Below are 20648 nucleotides of genomic sequence, written 5' to 3'. Positions count from 1 at the left end.
AATTGAGCAGAGGTACAGAGATTTTCCTATTTACTCCCTGCCTCACATACATAGCCTCCCCCCATGTCAACGTGCCCAACCAGCTTGGTACATTTGTGACAATTCATGAACCTGCACTGACACATCATTAGCACCCAAAGCCCGTAGTTTACATCGAGGCTCAGTTTTACTAGTTAGATTTTAAGTAAAGGTTCAGGTTGGAGGAGGGGCTTCCCCCGGCCCTGGAAAGAGAGGTAGGGCCCAGATTGTCACCACCCACAAAGGTGTGGCACATCCCAAATTTACCACAAGCTGGGGGCAGGTTGTTCCCCTGTGGGCCGTGGCTCCCTCCCACTTCTCCAATAACTAGTGGCACTTTGTACGCCAGTCTTAGTGTGAGGTGGCTGTCCTGATCCAAGGCAGGGTGATACCCCATGAACCAGTCGCGAAAATTGATCTGTTCCTTCCCTCCTGGACAACTGCAAAGCCAGAACTGGATCGTTTTCTGTGTTGAGAATTGTGCTTCTTATAGGCTTATTATGCCTGGGGCTTGTGGAACCTATGACCTTCCCTAGAAGTTGCCTGATTAAACAGTAACATCTAATGCAAATAAGCAGCCATTTTCTAAAATGGGGCCGTTGCCGAGTAATAGCACATATTCTTCCCTTCCTCCTATTACTTCTCCCACCCCCCACGCCCCCCACTGGCTGGGCTGGCTTCGCTTGCAGGTAACCTCCTCCTGCGCCCTTTCCTTGCCTCCTCCAGCCCTCATAGATTTTTTAATAAATTTATTTTATTTATTTATTTTTGGCTGCATTGGGTCTGCGTTGCATTGAGCGGGCTTCTCATTGCGGTGGCTTCTCTTGTTGTGGAGCACCGGCTCTAGGCACGCGGGCCTCAGTAGTTGTGGCATGCAGGCTCCGTAGTTGTGGCTCACGGGCTCTAGAGCGCGGGCTCAGTAGTTGTGGCACACGGGCTTAGTTGCTCCGCGGCATGTGGGATCTTCCCAGACCAGGGCTCGAACCCGTGTTCCCTACATTGGCAGGCGGATTCTTAACCACTGTGCCACCAGGGAAGCCCAGCCCTCATAGATTTTTGTTTTCTGTCTCTATACTGATACATTCTCTTTCCCAGTTTTACCTATTAGCTATTTCTCTCCTTTATTGAGTTACTAAGAATGCATATATTTATTTATAACCAGCTCTTGGATTAATCAGTTTTGTTTCATTAATTTTTATTATCTTATTTAATTCCTTTCCTCTTTCCTTAGGTTTATTCTGTTTTTCTAACCTTTAAAGCTGAATGCTTAGCTGTTTTATCTTCATTCTTGTTAATGGAAGTATTAAGGCTATGAGTTTGTTTCCAAATATGGCTCTGGCTACAGCTCCTAACTGTTAATATATCATGTCCTCTGTCATTTTCTAAATAATATGCGATTGCAGGTTAGACTTCCTCTCTGAACAAATGTTATTTTGGGGAGAGTTTTAAGATTTCTAGGTGGCAGTTTTTTGTTGTTAAAATTTATTAGCTGGTTTTAATGTTTTGTGGTCAGAGAATATGTCTTTCTCAGTATTTAAGGTTTACTGGAAGTTCCTTTGTATCCTAATTTGTAATGAATTTTTATAAATGTTCCATTAAGGTATAATACAAATATCTCTAAGACCTCCTGCCTGTTTTTAATATGCAATTTACCTTTTCTTTTAATACGCAATCAAGACGGTTCAAGCCCCTATTCTACAAACTGTGGGAAGGCCTGTGCCTTTCCCAGATTCCCCAAGACTTATGGCGTGGAGGGGTGAGCATTTCTTGGTCCACCTCTTACTCCATGCTTTTGGTGCTTCTGACCATGACCAGCCTCAGCAGGCTGTTGGTCATGACAGGCCCATTACACTGCAGTATCAAGTCATGCCATGATCTCAGTGGCTGAACGCAACAGAGATTTCTCTCTTGCTCCTGCTGTATGTCCACTGAATTTTGGTGGGGAGACGTGTCCCATGTCTTCCTTACTCAGAGACTTAAGCTGGTGGAGTTGTCACCATCTGGAAATTGCCGGTAGCTGCAGCAGGAGGAAGGGTTCTAAAATACTTCTTTCCAGATGAACACCTGTCCATATTTCATTGACCACAAAAAGACACGTGGCAAGACCAAACTGGAAGAGAGTGGGGAATTACCATCCTCTCCTATGCCTGAAAGTAGAGAGGAAACAGAGCCCGCACTTGAGAGCACTTGAGCATCGCACTTGAGAGCTTGCCTTCCAGAGGAGCTGCCCTCTTTGTTAATACATTTGCTCTCACCGAACCTGTCCTTTCTCCTTTATTCTCCCAAAGCACCACTAACCCAAGGCTCTTCTGCATGTCAGACTTTTAATCAAAGGGTGAGACAGACAGAAGGCATTCATAGTCTAGGGCTGGAGACAACTTTTACATTCAATGTCAGACATCAGTGATTCCCGAAACGGGAATTTTTCACTGTCTGCTTCTGTCTACAGGCCCCTGTTCTTCGCTGTGTTCTGTCCCTGCACCTCTCATCTTTCCCCATTTGCTGTTGGTGCACTAATTACTTCCTCTGTAGGGCAATTTATCCCCCTGTCTCACCATCTTTTTCCACATCAAGGCTGGGGAGGGTTGGCAAATAAAAGGAAACACTTGTTTCCTTTACTAACTGCACTTCTGACACCAAACGTCTGACTCTTTTTCCCCGCACGGACCAATTCTCCAACACTAGCTGGGTGTCCCGTAATTCAATTCAATCCTGACGCTGTTTACCTGGAGTAAGATCGTACAAGTTAAGGGCTCAGTCCCGTGAGGTTGCCCCCATTTCAGATACCAGTTGCAAGTCCAGGCCTTTGCAACTTCTGACTGACTGGCTATAAACCAGGGGTTCCCACAGCCCCCTCCTTGGGTTCAATAATTTGCTAGAACATCTCACAGAACCTGGGGAATCACTTACTTACATCCACCAGTTTATTATATAATAAAGGATATAATAAAGAATAGAGATGAACAGCCAGATGAAGAGGCACTTGGTGAGGTCTGGAAGGGTCTCAAGTGCGAAAGCGTGTGTCTCTGTGGAGTTGGGGTGCATCACCGTCCCAGCACGTGGGTGCGTTCACGCTCTCCAGACCCTGTACTTTAGGGATTTTAATGGAGGTTTCATCACATAGGCATGATTGATTGATTATTATCTCAACCTCCAGCTCTTTCCCCACCCCAGAGGATAAAGGGTGGGGCTGAAAGTTCCAAGGTTCTACTCATAGCTTGGTCTTTCTGGTGACCATCCCCCAACCAGGAGCCTACCAACAGTTACCGCATCAGGACAAAAGATGCTTCTATAACCTAGGAACTTCCAAGGGATTTAGGAACTCTGTGTAAGATGCGTCTATCACCCCCTCGCTTAGGAAATTACAGGAGTTTTAGGAGCTCTGGGTCAAAGACCAAATATTGGAACAAAAGTCACTCCTAGCACCCCTATTATGGAAATTTACAAGGGTTTTAGGCGCTCCAGGTTGGAATTGGAAGCACTGACTAGTATATATATTTCTTATTACTTCACAGCAAGGGAGGCGGGAGCTCACTTTTCATTTTTTAAGGGTCCCATCAAAAAATTTCCTAGGCCAAAAAACAAGACAAAACAACTCACCCCCTCCACGATCTCCCTGAATAAATGATGCTTTTCTTAGAATAAAGAAAAGCTTTGCTGAAATGTTTGTTTTAACTGGCATTTTATTCCGCTCTAGAGGCTTGCAGTGAAATTCTTTTTTATAATGTTACGTTCGGTATACACCTTGCTATCTAAATCTATTGGGTTCCTGAGTTTGTATTGTGAGGACGTGGATAGTGAGGGATTCTCTTAAGTTTAATTAATCACCCTATTCAGGTTCTTTACCTCCTTGCCCATTTTTTTAGCCTCTTTAATTTGTCATGACTGAGAAGCATATTAATGTCATCCATTATTATTGGGATCCTGTTATTTTCTCACCAATTCTCAATAGATTTTGCTTTATATCTACAGTCCAATACTATGTTATGTGATGCATAATAGTTCAATATGATATTTTCATTGTGGGAATTACTCTTTTCAAATATAAAATAATCTTTGTATCATCTAGAGTTTTTTACCTTGAATTTTATTGTTTTTGATATAAATATTGCATCTCATAGATTGTTTACATTTATTTCTCCCTGGTGCATATTTATCCAGCTAATTACTTTTAGTCATGTTGTATGACTTCATCAAATACATATCTTTTTTTTTTTAGATCTGGATAAGATTTATTGATCAGATTGTTTTAGAAAACCAACAGCAAAACACTGACAAGATACGTAAATACAGATTGGACATTTTAGGGTAAATTCACTATATTTCCTACCTGCTTGTAGGAAACCAGGTAAGGTGGGAAAAGCTGTCCTGATCATACGGCATGCACACCAGAGTGCAAAAGGACTTCCACACTATTTAACAGGACTGTGGCAAATAGTTTTAAAGTAAGGCAAGCATCGTGTGTGGCCTAAGCATACCCTGTACCAAGAGCTAAGCCCAGGCTTGCCTCAGAGACTGCATGTGAGTGAGGTTTCCCTTTCTTGCCTAGTTCTTCCAGTAAAATCCTCATTGGCAGGTGCCTTTACAGGGAGATGCCTGGCGCTGTCCCTGCTCAGACTCTGTGTACAAGGAAGCGGCTTTAGAGAAAGTCAGTGTGTTTCTGATGCCTCCTTTGTATTCTAAGTGTGCAACTAGTAAAACAGCAATTACTACAGCTTGGTGAAACTGCCTCTGACTCACCCTGTACAGTGACTAAGCACGGCCTTTTAAAAACTTCTAAAAAGTGAAACAAATAAAAGACAAAAACATGAAAATTATATTAAAAAGATGGTACCACTTTTGAAGCACAACTCAAAACTTCTTTTCGTAACACCAGATGAGGGAAGAGGTCGCTTTCCACCAAATCTAACGACCTTAGAAGGGAAACGCCACTGCTGGGCATGATCTGGTGGCAACACACACAGAGGTTACAGAACTCTACCAAGCCTACCTCAGGCCCTGCCAACGCTCCTAGAGCCCGCGAGGCATTTGGGGAACCTAAGCAATTTAAGCAAATGCTGACCAGTTTTGGAAGCTTATGATCATAGGACCATAATCCCTCATCCATCCTGCAGCTCAATGCTAGAACAATGAAGAATAAAGAAATTGACTTTTTGTGCTATATCAGAGTGCTGGCAGGTAGACAATTCAGTAACCCATGCCACCTTCTAAACATTTTTAAGACCACATAAAGACAAACTGGTTTTACAGAATTAAGACCAAGTAGTCTTAGAGGATAATTCAACCTTTTCTACAAGCCAAGCTATATGGGTTATAGGAAAGGTTGAGGCTCCTTCAAGAATAGTGGAAAAGCAAGTATTTGCAAAGAGCCAGAGAAATGTATTCAAATGATGGGATTTCCTCTGCATAATACACAGCTTTTGTCTTCCAATGTGTGCTAAGAGTTCTTTGGTGATTATAAGAGAGACAGCCTAGAACTCAGGGCAGGAGACTATGCCAAAGCAGAAGAGTGAAGAGTGACATCTAAACTCACCATTAACCGCTGTCATCAGGTTGACCGCCTACAGCTAACTGGGTTGCTTATATGTGTGCTGGTTTCTAGCCCCTCCGTGATTCCTGCTTTTCAATTTCTAACTACACATTAGCCCCACTCCATTGAAAAGGAGGTGCTTGTGGGAAAGGGTAGGGAGAAGGAAGAACTATAAATGAATCAACTGTTTGATAGATAAGTTGAAACACTGATTATCTATGGATTTCAATTATCTGTGCTTTACTCTGGGTAACGAAAGGTCACTGTTAATACACCTTTTGCTTAGAAATGTTAATGTTTATTATTATATTTTTAAATCTAGCTATGTAATGGACATGAATAGCTTAGAGCACATTTTTACATCATGTCACCAGGGCCCTGAAAAAAGAAGATTTGCCAGTAGAAAGGGTTTCAGTTTGGCCCCTGAACAGTTAAAATTTCAATCTATTCTATACTGGTTTATAGATTTTCCGGAATATGGAAAATACTTTATTAAATGAAGAAAGCATCATTTTCTTCATTTAATAAAGTATTACATTCACAGGTAAATTAGTATACATGGGAGAACTGATAGTATTAAATATTAGGTTTTAATTCTCCATTTAGAAAACTCCTTACAGGTAGACTTCCTTGTTCCTAGGCAAAGAAATGTAAGGTATGCAAACATGAGATAGTACAAAGATGACTGGGGAAAAGTCTCAATTCTAAGAAACCCAAGAAACAATAAATCTCTAAGAGTTGGAGTAAGGAGACACTGGACTTGAAAGTCCAGCTTTACCAAGAGTTGGCCTAAGCCAGCCAATCACATCTCAAATTTTTGGTATAATTTGACTCTAAAGTAATGAGCTGGCTTCCCCAAGACAGATACAAAATAGTAGTCTACCTGCTTTATAGTCACACCTTATATATAATCTGTATATATCCATATGTGTTTCTATATATTGCACTTAAACTTACAGGACTGCAGTAAGATGGCTGGGAGTACCTCAAAGAGGCAGAGAAGCAGCAGGCATAAAGTTTCCTAAATCAAGTAACAGTGTCAGGAATTCAGAGTGCTGGTTTTGGATATACTAAAATGCCTGGTGACTCCTTATATAAAATTCTAGTCATCTACATTTAAGTCACCATATACACAGTCTCATTTGGCATCCAGAACATGTGCACATGTGTGGTTCTATAGCCCTCAGAGCTGATCATACTACATCATTTTCACTAGTGTTATATTAAAAGAAGACACTTTAGACCAAGGATATGTACTTTTATGAAAACGTCACACACAAGGTCTTGGATGTCAGGCCTCCAAAGTCTACCTCAAAGAAGACCGCCTTCAGAAGGTTTTAAAAAGGATGCTAGCAAGTGTGGATTGAACCAGTCTCTCTTTCAGCTCTCTGGTGTCGTAGAACTAGAGACCTGCTTATATCCCAAGAACTATGGAAGGAGAAGCACAGAGGCTGAGCATTCAGTCTTTGGTCCCTATGAATCCAGGACAAAGATCCTTTTGCCACCCTGGGTAGTGTGACTTGTTTAATTATGGATAGTTTCCCCCCAAACTTCCAGAGACTAGATTGGAGTCAAGCAGCAAAGCTTTGTTTTGAACTAATGGAGCTGCTCAGACTGACTTGCTCTGGAGAGAGCTCCTCATTGGAACAAGCCTAGCAGTGGGTGGTAAGAAGTTAAAGGCCTGACTGGTCATGGCAAGAGGGGGATGGGGCCTCTGGAGGAGTTGCTCCTTTTCCTGCCTCTCCCCTAGCCCTTCACTCCCCCAAAAGGACTCCCAAACTCACAGATGAAAGGTTGTTACAAGACCTTGCAGAACACAGGCTCTATGAAATCAACCCCACATGGATGGGAGGTTATAATAAGGCCTGGAAGTTAGGAGTCCAAGTCTAGAGGCCACATTTTTCTCTTCCCCAGAGCTGAACACTAGATGGTAACTTTTTAGCCATAACTCAAAGGTGATTTTAAATCCACACATAAGCCTAAGAGATTACTTTCTGGGACAAAGGAAAAAGAAGAATAATTTTCAAAGCTAAGCGAAAAAGAGGCACTTAAGGCAAAAACATGTCCCTAGTCTCCCATCTGAGTCTCCTGTTATGATGTAACCAACGGGGTGGTCAGCACTGTGCCCTCCTCTACACCTTTAGCACCTTTCATACACCCAAGGACTTCCAGCTGCTCACGTCTCAGTGACCACTCTAGCAGCCTGATGGCAAAGCAAGTGAAAATTTAGGTCATTTCTTTTTTAGAATTAAAATACAACACAAAGCAAACCAGAACTAAAATTTCACACCAAAGTGAATGATCCTCGGTTTCATTCCTTCCTCATGCTAGTTTTTAAAATGATACTTAGTTCATCAGGAAGAATGACCTGTGGCTTTTCCCCAAGACCTTTTTTCCAGTTACTAGGCAATTACTCACAGCACCATGCACATTAAAGCAGACAGAGAACGAGGCAAAAAGCTAAGAGAAAAATCGAGGGCCAACTGGCTTTCTAGAGATGAAACCCATTGCCTGAGAATATGGCAGGTGCACGGCCCAGAGTGAGAAAAGAAACAGTTCTGAAAGGAAATGGCCAATATGACAGTCAAAGCTCACAGCCCAGAGCAGAAGCCCTCCCTGCCCTGCTCTACTCTGGCCTCTCACGAACTTACATTTATGTCCCACAGCATTTATGCCACACACTTAGGGTCTGCAATTCCCCACAATGAAGTCAAAAAGATACTTGAAACCATTAATAAGCGTAGGAGAATTTCAAAACTGCCCAGAACGAAGAACTTTGACCACCATAAATTTCTTGATTTGAAATGTTCTTGGTGCCATAATTTCTAAGAGCAACAACAAACAGCACAACTACAACACACAATAAAGTCTTTAGACAAGTCAACTCTAACCGCTGCTGGCACCATAAGGATGAGAAAAGAAATCACTAATCAAGAGCTGCTGAGCTGCTTAACTTTTCTCCAAAGTCAAAGGATCGGTTTGGGTACCTAGGCAGCAAGATATCAACCACCGCTGCCATTAGATGCAGCTACTCAATTAGATGTATCTTTGAGAACAGGAAGTTAAACATCTAGCTTTCCCTATAATCTGCAAGAGTCTCAAGGTTAGCCTTCTTGTTCTATCCCCAAAACTTCTTGTTGTTGTTGCTGGATTTAATTTTTTTTAATTTTATTTTTGTTTTTATTGACGATGTTGCTTTAATTTATAGAGCACTTCCTGAAAGGGTCATATGTTTATAGAGTTCCTTTAAAATTTTCTTGATCTTATCTTGATTCATCACATTATTAAGGTGCTTTCAGACTTTCCCTCAACTCCATCAAGGAAGAGGGAGTATGTGAGTATGTGTGTGTGTACTGGGGCAGAAGGGAGAGAAGCAAAGAGAAAAGCACAAGGGAAAGTGAGATTCCATAAACTTAAAACAATTTACAGAAAGGCATCTGATGTATTTTCTGAATAAGGCCTTGATCAGGGTAACCAATCCTCTCTGTAGCACATTCTACACTGCCCATAAATAAAGGAGTCTCTTTAAATTAACATTTCCAGTATCAATGAACAGTCCAGAAATCCTCATTTCAAGCGCTCGATGAGTCCCTGTGTGAGTCCAAGGTGCAGAAGCTGTGTTCGGGAGAGGTTTGCTAGGTTGGGGGAGGCCGCAAGCAGCTTCTCCCACGACAGTTCCAGCAGGCTAGGAACCACCACCAGCCAGATCTTAAACAACGACCCAGTCCGTTCATTTTCGTGGATATTCACCACTCCTCCATGAATGTACATGCAACCAGCTGGTGTAACAGCTGCACCGTGAAAATGAACTGGCTCTGGCATGGTAGCTGGGAGCTTTACCCATTGAAAAGTCTGCAGATTCAGCTTCCAGATATCTCCCAGGATCACTTCTCCATTATAGCCCCCGCAAATAAACACATCATTTTTTATCTGAACACAACTGTGACATCTTCGGGCTGCAGGAAAACCTATTGTTTCATGGGGTTTTGTTGCAATTTCCTCCCATGCATTCGTTTCAAGGTTGTATGCATGAATCTTGTTTAAGGAATAAGCTGTCCAAGAAGTACCGCCTCCCAAGATGTAAATCCTCTGCCCATCATGTGTAATTTCATGTCTGTATCTCTCTTCTGGTAGATCACAGCATAGGTTGTTTGGTTTCAGTTGTGTCCACTCTCTGGTACTGAGATCTAATTTGTGCAGGACTGTGCTGTAAATATAGCCAGTTGTCCCTCCAAAGACATAAGGGGAGCCATTGATGATAGCCATGGCCTGTTCATATATACCACTGGGTTTCTTCCCCGGACAGCTGGGTAAAACCCATCTCTTATACTTCACGTTACAGACATGGACGTCCTTGCCGTTGCTCTCACCAAATGGGATGCCTGTTCCTCCAAACACTAACAGGTTGTCTCCATGCAGCACAAGTGACATAGATGCCAATGCTCGGGGCATGTAGCCATCTGTGCCCATCTGGTGCCATACTCCTGTAGCAAAATGATACCTCCAAAGTTCCCTGAAGAGAGGATAGTCTTCATTATCTGGCCCTCCTGATTCATCATAACCTGGTTGTAACCTCCAAACACATAGATGGGTATTAGCTGCCACACAACGATGTCCGCCTCGTGCTGGTGGAGGTCTGTGGCCTGGCAGGTGCGGCCGCCCCGAGGGTTGAACGAAGCGGTTGAGCTGGCCGGTCCCCCGACCCCCGCTGCCCCCAACGCCCCCACCGGCCCCGCTATCTCCGCCGCCACTGCCTGCGGCGCCTCCTCCCCGCCGGCGGTTCATGACCCGCTAACGACTGCGGCAGCCCGGTCGCAGCAGCCCGTGGCCCGGCGGCCCTAGCTGAGCCCCCTTCCTGGGCTCCTCAAGAGACCCCACATAACTTTTTATGAGTAGTCTAGGGGTGGATTTTGTTTGACATTCCCACACCTATCCTGTCATAACCACTTCATATTTGTGTCTTCAAATCTCTGGCTGCAACATAGCATGGGAATCCATGTCTGTCCTGGCCGTGTTGCATGACGGACACTGCAGACCTGGTACAGATGTAGCATGAGAGATGCTCACAGGGGTGATATGTGTGTGAAATGGCTCTGGCCACTGGAGGAGCACCTTCCACATCATAGTGGGAAGTTTGCTAAATTTGCTGGAGGGTATAGACCCTGAGGGGAGGCATTTAGTTGGGGAGGAATAAGGCCTCACCTTCCAGCTAATGAGCTTTCTGTCCTGCAGGTGACAAAGACAAGTGCCCATATCAGTCACTATTTGTGCCTCTCCTTCAAGCTCACAGATCTCGTGACAAGTAAATATTCATCCATTGTTTTAGCTCTAGTCTAATTGTCAGCCTTCATTTTTGGAGCGCTTATGAGTTATGATCTGATTTTGTATGTGAGTTGACATTGGTTTTTAGTGAAAAGTTGGGGGAGGGTGAGTTATGGATCACTAGCCAGATACCATCCTAAACTGGAATTTCTTAAAATATTTGTAATCATTTAAAAAATCCTGGTCTTCCCTTACTGGATTCTTGTTTTCATTTACCGGTAAGTCTCACAAATGGTGTTAATTTAGAAAATAAATAAGTAAACGAGCTATAGACACGATTGGAGGCCTTGTAGTATCCTGGACTCTGGAATCAGATGAATGCAGGTCCAGTGTTCAGTTCTGCCACTTATTAGCTGTGTGTTCCTGGGCAACTCACTTAAACTCTCTGGGCCTCAGTTTCCTTTTCTGTAAAATGGGGATAATCATTTCCGCTCTAAAGAGTGGTAGTGAAAATCAGAGGCAATCGGTGGCGTGTTTGCCAGAGCGTGCTCTCTTTCGGCCTCACATGGATTTGAGGAGCTGAATCACAATTGGAAGAATTCTTAGGGAGATGGAATCAGAGCAGGGGAACTTGGATGAATTCAATGTTTCAAAACAGTATGAAGCCTGAAGTATCCTTTTTATAATAAGGATGCTCTCTCCTGAAGTGTACTTTATGAGCATCCTCGACGGACTAATGATTCTGCCTCCCTCCAAGCTGATATTATTTAAGTATTCATTTAACTTTTATATAAAGGAGGAGTGAGGAGAAATAAATTCTCCTCATGTCCAAAATAAAGAAAACACTCCTAAGATTTTCTGAACTGGGCAGCTTCTCAAAAGGCATATGAAAAGTTCTAGAAGTTATATAATAAGCTAAATAGCTTATCTCAGTACAGAGCACTCTATCCTGTCTTTAATTTAGAAATTTCAGCTGAATGTGGTGACAGACTTCAGGGGACTCTCATGCTTCTACCATGAGAGCTGGAGGGGCATTTTACAAAAATACTTAAAAATTATAAGTCAGCACAGTCAAGGAGCTGTCCTAAGTCTTCTATCTGCTCCAGGGGAGCAGAATCCGTTTACGTTTCACCATAATGTGAGGAGTCATGTACGGAAATCTTAGTTAACTGGTGCTGTTTCTATGAACACCTGGTTAAAACTGGCACTGTATCTCTACATACATGACAATAGTGATACTGTAATGCTGCTTGATGATGGGTGCTCCAGGTGTGTGCCCAGCTGGCCCACCTTCAATCCAACTACTGCCCCTGTGACACTCTCCTTGATACCTTCGTGCCTGTCCGATGTTCCTTCCTCCCGACATAGTCTTTCTTGGGTGATGGGACAGAAATCATCGCCATCTGACTGTTCTCAGCCTTTCTGCTCCCCTGGCAGCTGAAGAAGACACTGGTTTCGTGCACACAGCTTCTTCCCTTGCCATCTTGTACCCTCCTGAGGAGGGAAGGCATGACTGCTCAGGCAGACACATTTGAATAAGGTAGCTGCTTTTGTAAGCCACGGTGCAAGGGTCATCTTTATTAGATCTGCCATAGGCCTGTTCTTCTGGCTTCTGTGATGAGGAGTGGGGAATAGAGGCAGGTGTCTCACTGTAGCTTCCCTATGCTGACAAGAATCAGTACCATCACCATCACTGTTCATAACAATAAAGCAATCGCAATAATTGGGGCAGTCGGATAAAGCATGGCTAGAAATGAAAACCCAACTAATACTCTGAACTCTAGAGATAGAAATCATAAAATTCTTCTTATAATCACCTCAAAATTGTGAACACTTTGGGTAGGTAATTTCACAAGATCTAGAGTAAGAATTCATTCATTCATGAAAACTCAGCAGACCCTCATCAGTCCTAGTTTGTGCAAGCTGTCCTCCCAGGGCTGTGGAGGATGGAGAGACGAGTCAGAAATGGATCCCTCAAGGATCTTGGTTTAAAAAGGCAGATAAACCATGTATCCAGAAGGTATAGTTCAAGGTGGAGGCTGCTCACTTCCTTTTTTTAAAATTGAAGTATAGTTGGTTTATAATGTTGTGTTAGTTTCTGGTGTACAGCAAAGTGATTCAGTTATGTATATTACATATCTATATATTATATATATAGATATATAATATATATAATATATATATTCTTTTTCATATTCTTTTCCGTTATGGTTTATCACAGGATATTGAATGTATTGATAGTTCCCTGTGCCATACAATAGAACCTTGTAGTTTATCCGTTCTATATATAATAGTTTGCATCTGCTAACTCCAAACTCCCAATCCATCCCTCCCCGCCCCACAACCACAAGTCTGTTTTCTCTGTCTTTGAGTCTGTTTCTGTTTTGTAGATAGGTTCATTTGTGTCATATTTTAGATTCCACATATAAGTGATATCATATGTTATTTGTCTTTCTCTTTCTGACTTACTTCACTTAGTATGATAATCTCTAGGTCCATCCATGTAGCTGCAAGTGGCATTATTTCATTCTTTTTTATGGCTGAGTAATATTCCATTATATACACACACACACACACACACACACACACATACACACCACACCTTCTTTATCCATTCATCTGTTGATGGACATTTAAGTTGCTCCCATGTCTTGGCTACTATAAATAGTGCTGCAATGAACATTGGGCTGCATGTATCATTTCGAATTATAGTTTTGTCTGGGTATACGCCCGGAAGTAGAATTGCTGGATCATATGGTAGCTCTACTTTTAGTTTTTTGAGGAAACTTCATACTGTTCTCCATAGTGGCTGCACCAGTTTACATTCCCACCAACAGTGTAGGATGGTTCTCTTTTCTCCACACCCTCTCCGGCATTTGTTATTTGTAGACTTTTAAATGATGGCCATTCTGACCGGTGTAAGGTGGTACCTCATTGTAGTTTTGATTTACATTTCTCTAATAATAAGCGATGATGAGCATCTTTTCATGTGCCTATTGGCCATCTATATGTCTCCTTTGGAGAAATGTCTATATAGGTCTTTTTGTTGTTGTTGTTGTTGTTGTTAAATTTATTTATTTATTTATTTATTTTTGGCTGTGTTGGGTCTTTGTTTCTGCGCGAGGGTTTTCTCTAGTTGCGGCAAGCGGGGGCCACTCTTCATCGCGGTGCACGGGCCTCTCACTATCGCAGCCTCTCTTGTTGCGGAGCACGGGCTCCAGACGCGCAGGCTCAGTAATTGTGGCTCACGGGCCCAGTTGCTCCGCGGCATGTGGGATCTTCCCAGACCAGGGCTCGAACCCGTGTCCCCTGCATTGGCAGGCAGACTCTCAACCGCTGCGCCACCAGGGAAGCCCTATGTAGGTCTTCTGAGGTGCTCACTTCTGAAAGGGGTACTGACACAGTGTTGGCTCAGAGAGTTCAGAGGATCAAGCACATGGGTTGTTTTTTGGGTAAGACCGTCCTTAGCAGATGTCACCTCAGGGCCCTTTAATCTATCCCCCACGCTTGTTTCTCACAGAGAACATCCCTAAAGATGCTGGTGGTCCTCTTCCCCCTCCTGCCAGCAGCCGGTTCCCTCCTGTCTTTCCCTGTTTCCTTTGCATCTCAGATACCCCCTCTCATGGTGGCAGCAATATTGCGGTTCTCTCCCCTCCTCCTAGGCCCTTGTCCTATCTCTGACTCTCCAAATGCCCCCAACCACCTGGGACCATTTTACCCAGTCCCCCTACCCCAAAAGTCTTCCCTGGACCCCCTCCCTGCCTCAGGTGGAGCACCAGGTTTGAACCATTGGTGGACGCCAGTGGGGTGACCCTCCTGTTTGGAGAAACATGGGGGTGGATGTTTTGGAGGGAGAAGTGCTGGGCTGGCTTGGGGTGGTTGATCCTGCTTCCCGAAGCCATTCCTGGTAACATGGGTTAATCACTTGGCACTTGTTACCATTCCTGGTAACGTGGGTCAATCACTTGGCACTTGTCCCAGGCCCTTGTCAATTGTCCTCTCCCTTTCCCTGTGGATAAACTCATTTTTTCGCATGGATTTGTTCATGTGGCCTGTACAGCTGCCAGCGGGCCGGTTTGGACCGTCTGTCGTTGGAGCACCCACTCTACAGGCCAATGCTAGCAATTTTGTGAAAGGGTGTCCCTGGTGGGGAAGAGACGGCAGGCCCATCAGAAGAAGTGGGCAGAAGGCACTGCTGAGGCCAGGCCCAGGTTTTCTAAATCTAGAGCTCAGAACAGACTGGTTTCCTTGACAACAGGGATGAAGTCTGCTCATCTGCTCCTGGGGGTGGGTTTTGTGCATGTGTGTGTGTGTGTGTGTGGGTGGGTGGGTGGAAAGTACGGGGACTTGGGGACAAGAAAGGCGATCCTTTCTTTATCAATGTAGCAGCCCATTTCTTAAAACTTGCCAACTCTTACTGTATTATTAACAATATTAACAACTTCCCAGGTGGCACAGTAACATCAGTTATGTAATCTGCACATTAGGAATCCAGATATAGAATCTTCCCTTCCTTTCCACTGCATTGCTTCTGATCCTTGACATATTTTACCAGACTTGCAACACCTTTTTGATAACTTTTTGACACGTCAGTCAAATACGTATTCACCCCTAGAACTCTTGAAGGCTAAATGAAAAGCATTTCTCGTTTGTCCAGCTAGCAATGATTTATGTGGCCAGGCTGCTGGGAGGAAATGAGAATCGGCTCCTGACAAGCTGATGTTGGCTCAAACCTACACTTGTCAGATGGCATCCTCAGAAAAGGCTTTGGGATCCAAACTCCCCTTCTTGATGCAAACCAGAGCACTCAGACTAAAAGCGGGTCCATTTGCTTTGCCCACCAGCCTGATTTCAAGCAGCACGTTTCATCTTGGTGGAGGCTTGGTGTTTAATTCATGCACCGCCCTGCCCTTCCTATGCATTATTAAAGTCTCTTTAAAAAGCAGTCTATGGATGGCAGGGGAGGAGCGTGCCAGCAGCGATTTCACATCTCCTGCAAGAAGCAACGCCTGCTGCCAAAAAATCTCAGAGAGAAGAATTTGCAAAATTGTAGCCGATGGCAGATCTAATAAAGGTGGCCCTTGGACCCTGAGCTTATCAAAGCTGCTCATTTGTTCAAATGTGTCTTATTTTTTGTGTGTCTGTCTGGAATTCTTGAATGCCAGGTAATATAGATGGGAAATTGTAAGCGGGACTTATGGGCCAAGAGTGACTGTGACAAGATGGGAAGTAATTAGCAGAGGAAGGCGGATTGAGAGAGAGGGAGGTCTGAAGCCCGTACTTCTCCGTGAGGCGTTTCAGGGACTCTTTGCTCTTGTGAGGTTCCCAGCTCTGTGGCTCAAATTTAGCTCCTGCCGGTCCCCCTCCCCCAGGAGCCAGGGGATGAACTGTGGCCTTCAAAGCCCTCTGCCAAGCTCCTTTGTTTCCTTCATCTCCCTAAAGGAAAGCCATTACCTCCCCCATGCAAACAGTGGGCTCTCCCTAGGCTGAGTTCTTTGTTTGGAGGCAACCTGCCTGGCCCTGGGCCCGTGTTGCTGTGACTCTAGATGACACAGGAGTCTCCTCTCTGGCCTCCCCTCCCACATCCCTGAGGGCCATCTGAGGATGGCTGCGGAGGGAGTGAGCCCAGGGGGCTGTGTTTCCGGTCTCAGCTCTTCCCCCACATGGACCAAGCAAATCACAATCCTGTGTTCAAATCACAGACTCAAAAGAGCACCTCTGGGGCTTCCCTGGTGGCGCAGTGGTTGAGAGTCTGCCTGCCAATGCAGGGGACACGGGTTCGAGCCCTGGTCTGGGAAGATCCCACATGCCGCGGAGCAACTGGGCCCGTGAGGCACAACTACTGAGCCTGCGCGTCTGGAGCCCGTGCTCCACAACAAGAGACGCCGCGATAGTGAGAGGCCCGTGCACCGCGATGAAGAGTGGCCCCCGCTTGCCGCAACTAGAGAAAGCCCTTGCACAGAAATGAAGACCCAACACAGCCATAAATAAATAAATTAAAAAAAAAAAAAAAAAAAAAAGAGCACCTCTGAACTGGGAGGAACTTCAGAGGCTGCCTTGTCCCGCTCTTTATTTTACAGTCGGGAAAACAGAAGCCCAGAGAGGTTAAGTGGCTTGCTGTCGATCACAGAGTGAATTAGTTGGAGATCCAGGACCAGACCTGTGGTATCTTGAGTCTGTCCAGTGCTCTTTCGCCAGGACACAAGCCCCTGGAATGTCCACTTAGTGCCCTGGTTTCTCAGTATGGTGTACACGTCATGTGTACCCAGGGATCAGGAGGGCTTTCTGTTTCATACACATATGATCTCGATGGGGCCAGATACACACTGCGTTCAATTGTTCCTCGATCGCACAGAAATTAATTGAGAACTTACTGTGAGCCTCGCATTAAGCAAGATGCTTCTGTGTGTATCTGGATTTTTGTAGATGGGCTTTAGGTAGGAGTGTCACTGGCTAAATCCAGCGCTGTTTTTGATTGATTGACAAAAGAGGTTTGCAGGTTGTAAAGATCCATAGTCTTCATACTATATATTTCTGTACTGCTTCATGGGTACAAGACATAAACCTTGTTCTACCTTCCTCCAGAATCATGGCCACGTCCTCACCTACTACCTGTGCCACTTAATCCTCTGAACCCAATGAAGGGAGGGGGAGATTGAAAATACGGCCATAAACATCACCTTGGGGCACTGGGTCTAACAGAATATCAGCAGTTATATTTTTCCTGTGGTGCCTCAAAAATGAAAGGTGGAAAATACCCCCAAGAATTTCCCTTCAGTCTCTGCTGGTGCAGAGCCTGCCGCCCGTTGAACCACAGGTTTGGTTCAGGGAAATGTAAGTTTGGTTGGTGAAGCATCTACCTGCTGTGGTGGACGTCAGCAGGAATATGCCTGGGCTGCTGGATGTGACAGGTGGGCTGGTCATTTAGCAGATGCTGCCTAATGAATGCAGCGACCCAGGCGGACGTCAGAAAACCAGCAGAGCTCAGCATACATCTCTGTAGGGGTCTGCAGAGCGGGCTTCCTCTTCCCCAGAGGCCCATCCATAACTCCAGCAAGAGACGGTGCAGCCACGGATGGTCGGTGGGCCTTCAGACATGGGATTGGAAGGCCTGGAAGAGCTCCCATTGTGTGTTGGTCTGTCCCACCTCATTCACGTAACCAATTCCTATAGAGCACCTCCCGTCTCTCAGGCACTGTTCTAGGTGCTGGAATACAGTGTGGAGCAAAATCAGGCAGGGCTTCCCTCCGAGAACTTCCAGTCTCGTGACAGGTGGAAGCCGGTTCTAGGTCTCTATTTTTAGATTTTCAAGAAAGAAGTTTCCACACAATGAGCTTTTCTTCCATCACATGCAGTCTTTCCTGTCATTTTTATCCCCGGCCGCATGGTCAACCTTTTGCTCACATCTTTCCCTTTCCCCCCAGAGAAGCAGCATCCTGAGGCTGTAATGAGCATGGCGGGTGGGAGCCTGTCCTAGACAGAGCCCTGGGCAAGCAGACGTTCCCTCCTCCCTCCCTCTTCGGTGCCCCAGCAACTCCTAGGTACGCCTTTTTCTCCACCCCCAGGTGCCCAGGGTCCCTTTTACAATAAAGTAACGCAGCCTGCATCCTCCCAGTGGGCATCCCTAAGTGCGCCATGTCCTCCTTGGGGGCCTATGAGCCCTGGATGTCTGCAAAGCTCCAGGAAGAAAGCCGGCTCATTAGGTCACAGTGATGTATCAGTAGAAAGGACAAATATCCCACTGAATCTCCCAAGAGGGATGGCCTTTAAAAGGAGGAGACATATTAGGCAAATAAACCTCTAAATGATGGAACTTCAGGCACAGAGGAGTAGGGTAAGTGTGTTTAGGCAGCCTGGTGAGATTTGGGGGAAGAGCGCCCCTTGCTCCCACTCTGCACCTGGGCTTAGTTTGCCCTGCCTCTCAGGCTTACACAGACTGGGCTCATTTTGCCCTGTGACGGGGTTTTTCATACAAGTGCTGTGTTTGCATCTACCTAGGTGCACGTATGTCCGTGTCTGCTTGTCAGGTCACTGTTTACCTTAGGTGCATCTGTGTAACGAATCGTGGTCCATCGGCCCTTTTGAAGAACATCATTGTTCAAAGCACCTGAGGTGATGCTCTGCTCACATGTCCCCATCAGCCAACCCCAGGGGGTCACACTCATCTTTTCCCACCACTCCGTTCACACAGGGCAGAAGAGACGAGATACTGCACGTAGACTATCCACGGGCTGCAATTTGGAAAGGAAATAGAGTTCATTTTCTTGACACTATCTTTCACCAGTTAAAAGTGGTAACAATTGCCTGTGGGACTCTGGAGAAATTATGAAGTGTTAATTAGCAGAAGCTCTATGTATTTAAAATATATGGCATATTTAAATAATTATTAAATTAAACCTACTTTGCAGAGTTGAGAAACCATCTGGTCCAAAAAATCTGAGGAGTTGAATTTTGCTGCATATATTAAGAGAGGTGTCTAAATGCTTCTGGAAATGGTCATTTTGTGTCACTTTTAATCCCTTAGATATGGAAACTGAGGCACAGGAAGGAGGAGGTGACCTGGCTGTGGTTACCTCCTGGGCTATTCTAATTGATGTGTTTCCATCTCCCACAATGGAGGTTGAAAGCACTCCTCATGTCCAGAGGGTGTGTTTAGAATGTGAACGAATTACAACTGTGGTTGTTCTTTAGAAGTCACATATTTCACACTTGATCCCAATGACTCGTGACTCTTTGGGCTTGCAAGTGAAAAGCAAACACCCCCCTGCCATATTCTGCAGAGACGAGGAGGACAGAGCCTGGAGACCCAGTCCAGTCACAGACAACTAAGTATTAGTGTGTCTTTCTTTGGACACATCCCACCCTCTTGGGCTCAGTTTTCTCATAGGTTTAAAGATGTGGGAGGGGAGGGTTGGGCTGTGTATCAGTCAGGGTCTAACAAGGAAAATAGGGACTTCTTCAAGTATCTCAACAGAGGGAATTGAATGCAGGATAATTACACAAGTAATGGAGGAGCTGAAACAGATAGGGTATGAGAAGGTAGCCCCAAGGTTAGCCCCAGTGGGATGTCTCTTCTTCCTCGAAGCTGGAGGGAGAAGGGGAGGAGGGGGTGTCATCCCAGCCCAGGGGCCAGGGCCACTCTGTGGAAGCTGGAACATGGGGGCCTCTGGGGCAAGAGCTGGGGCCGTGGAGGGGATGCTACTTGAGGCAGAGAATGAGGGAGGAAATGCTCTGGCATCTTCCCCCCACCAATCTTGGGTCAGTGCCTCCTACTGCCCCCAACCCAGCAGGAAGCCAGATGACATGGAGCCTGAAGGCATCGGCAGGGAAGGCTGAGAAATGGTTAGGCTGGGAGCAGGCCAGGCCAAGGTGCTGCTGAAGTCCCTGTAACTCTGACGTTCAATGAGAGAGAGAAGTTCAGTGTGTCCTCAAGGGTGCGCCGATGGGAAAATCAGGCCAATAAGGCCACACTGGTCTTTAATGAGACTCCCCATCCCAGCATCAGAAACAAATGTTCTCAAGGTACACCTGCCTTGTTCTGCACTGGGCTTGCTTTATGGGGGGGAAACGAGGCAAGACTTCAGGGAAGGTGTTTGTGGGTGTGGGGAGGAGGGGTAGGTACAAGAGGGGGAATGGAAGAGAAAGAGGAGACAGAAAAGGGTTCATACCTGTGGGTGGAGAGCTGAACCCAAAGGCAAAGGGGTCAAAGGGCCTTACCCATGACCAGTGATGGTCGCTGCCTGTGCAAAACGATGCTTCCCATCATAAAATAATTCACAACAGGGCAGTGTCCACATCAGGCTTTTCTAGAATGTTTAACAGATTTTCATACAAGGCA

The 20648-nt window shown here is 45.2% G+C and overlaps 1 protein-coding gene and 1 pseudogene across 1 annotated transcript in view; one reads left to right on the top strand and one right to left on the bottom strand.

Moving 5' to 3' along the window:
- ADD2 (adducin 2) overlaps nt 1-20648 on the top strand; it is a 104619-nt gene that overhangs the window by 28065 nt on the left and 55906 nt on the right. The window lies entirely within an intron of this gene.
- Nucleotides 8946-10333, bottom strand: LOC137777376 (kelch domain-containing protein 10 pseudogene; annotated as a pseudogene).

This window comes from Eschrichtius robustus, chromosome 15 (genome assembly GCF_028021215.1).
Source record: "Eschrichtius robustus isolate mEscRob2 chromosome 15, mEscRob2.pri, whole genome shotgun sequence".
In the NCBI taxonomy this organism is placed as follows: domain Eukaryota; kingdom Metazoa; phylum Chordata; class Mammalia; order Artiodactyla; family Eschrichtiidae; genus Eschrichtius; species Eschrichtius robustus.
The sequence above is the reverse complement of the archived record's forward strand: the minus strand, read 5'-3'. Positions and strand labels throughout refer to the sequence as shown.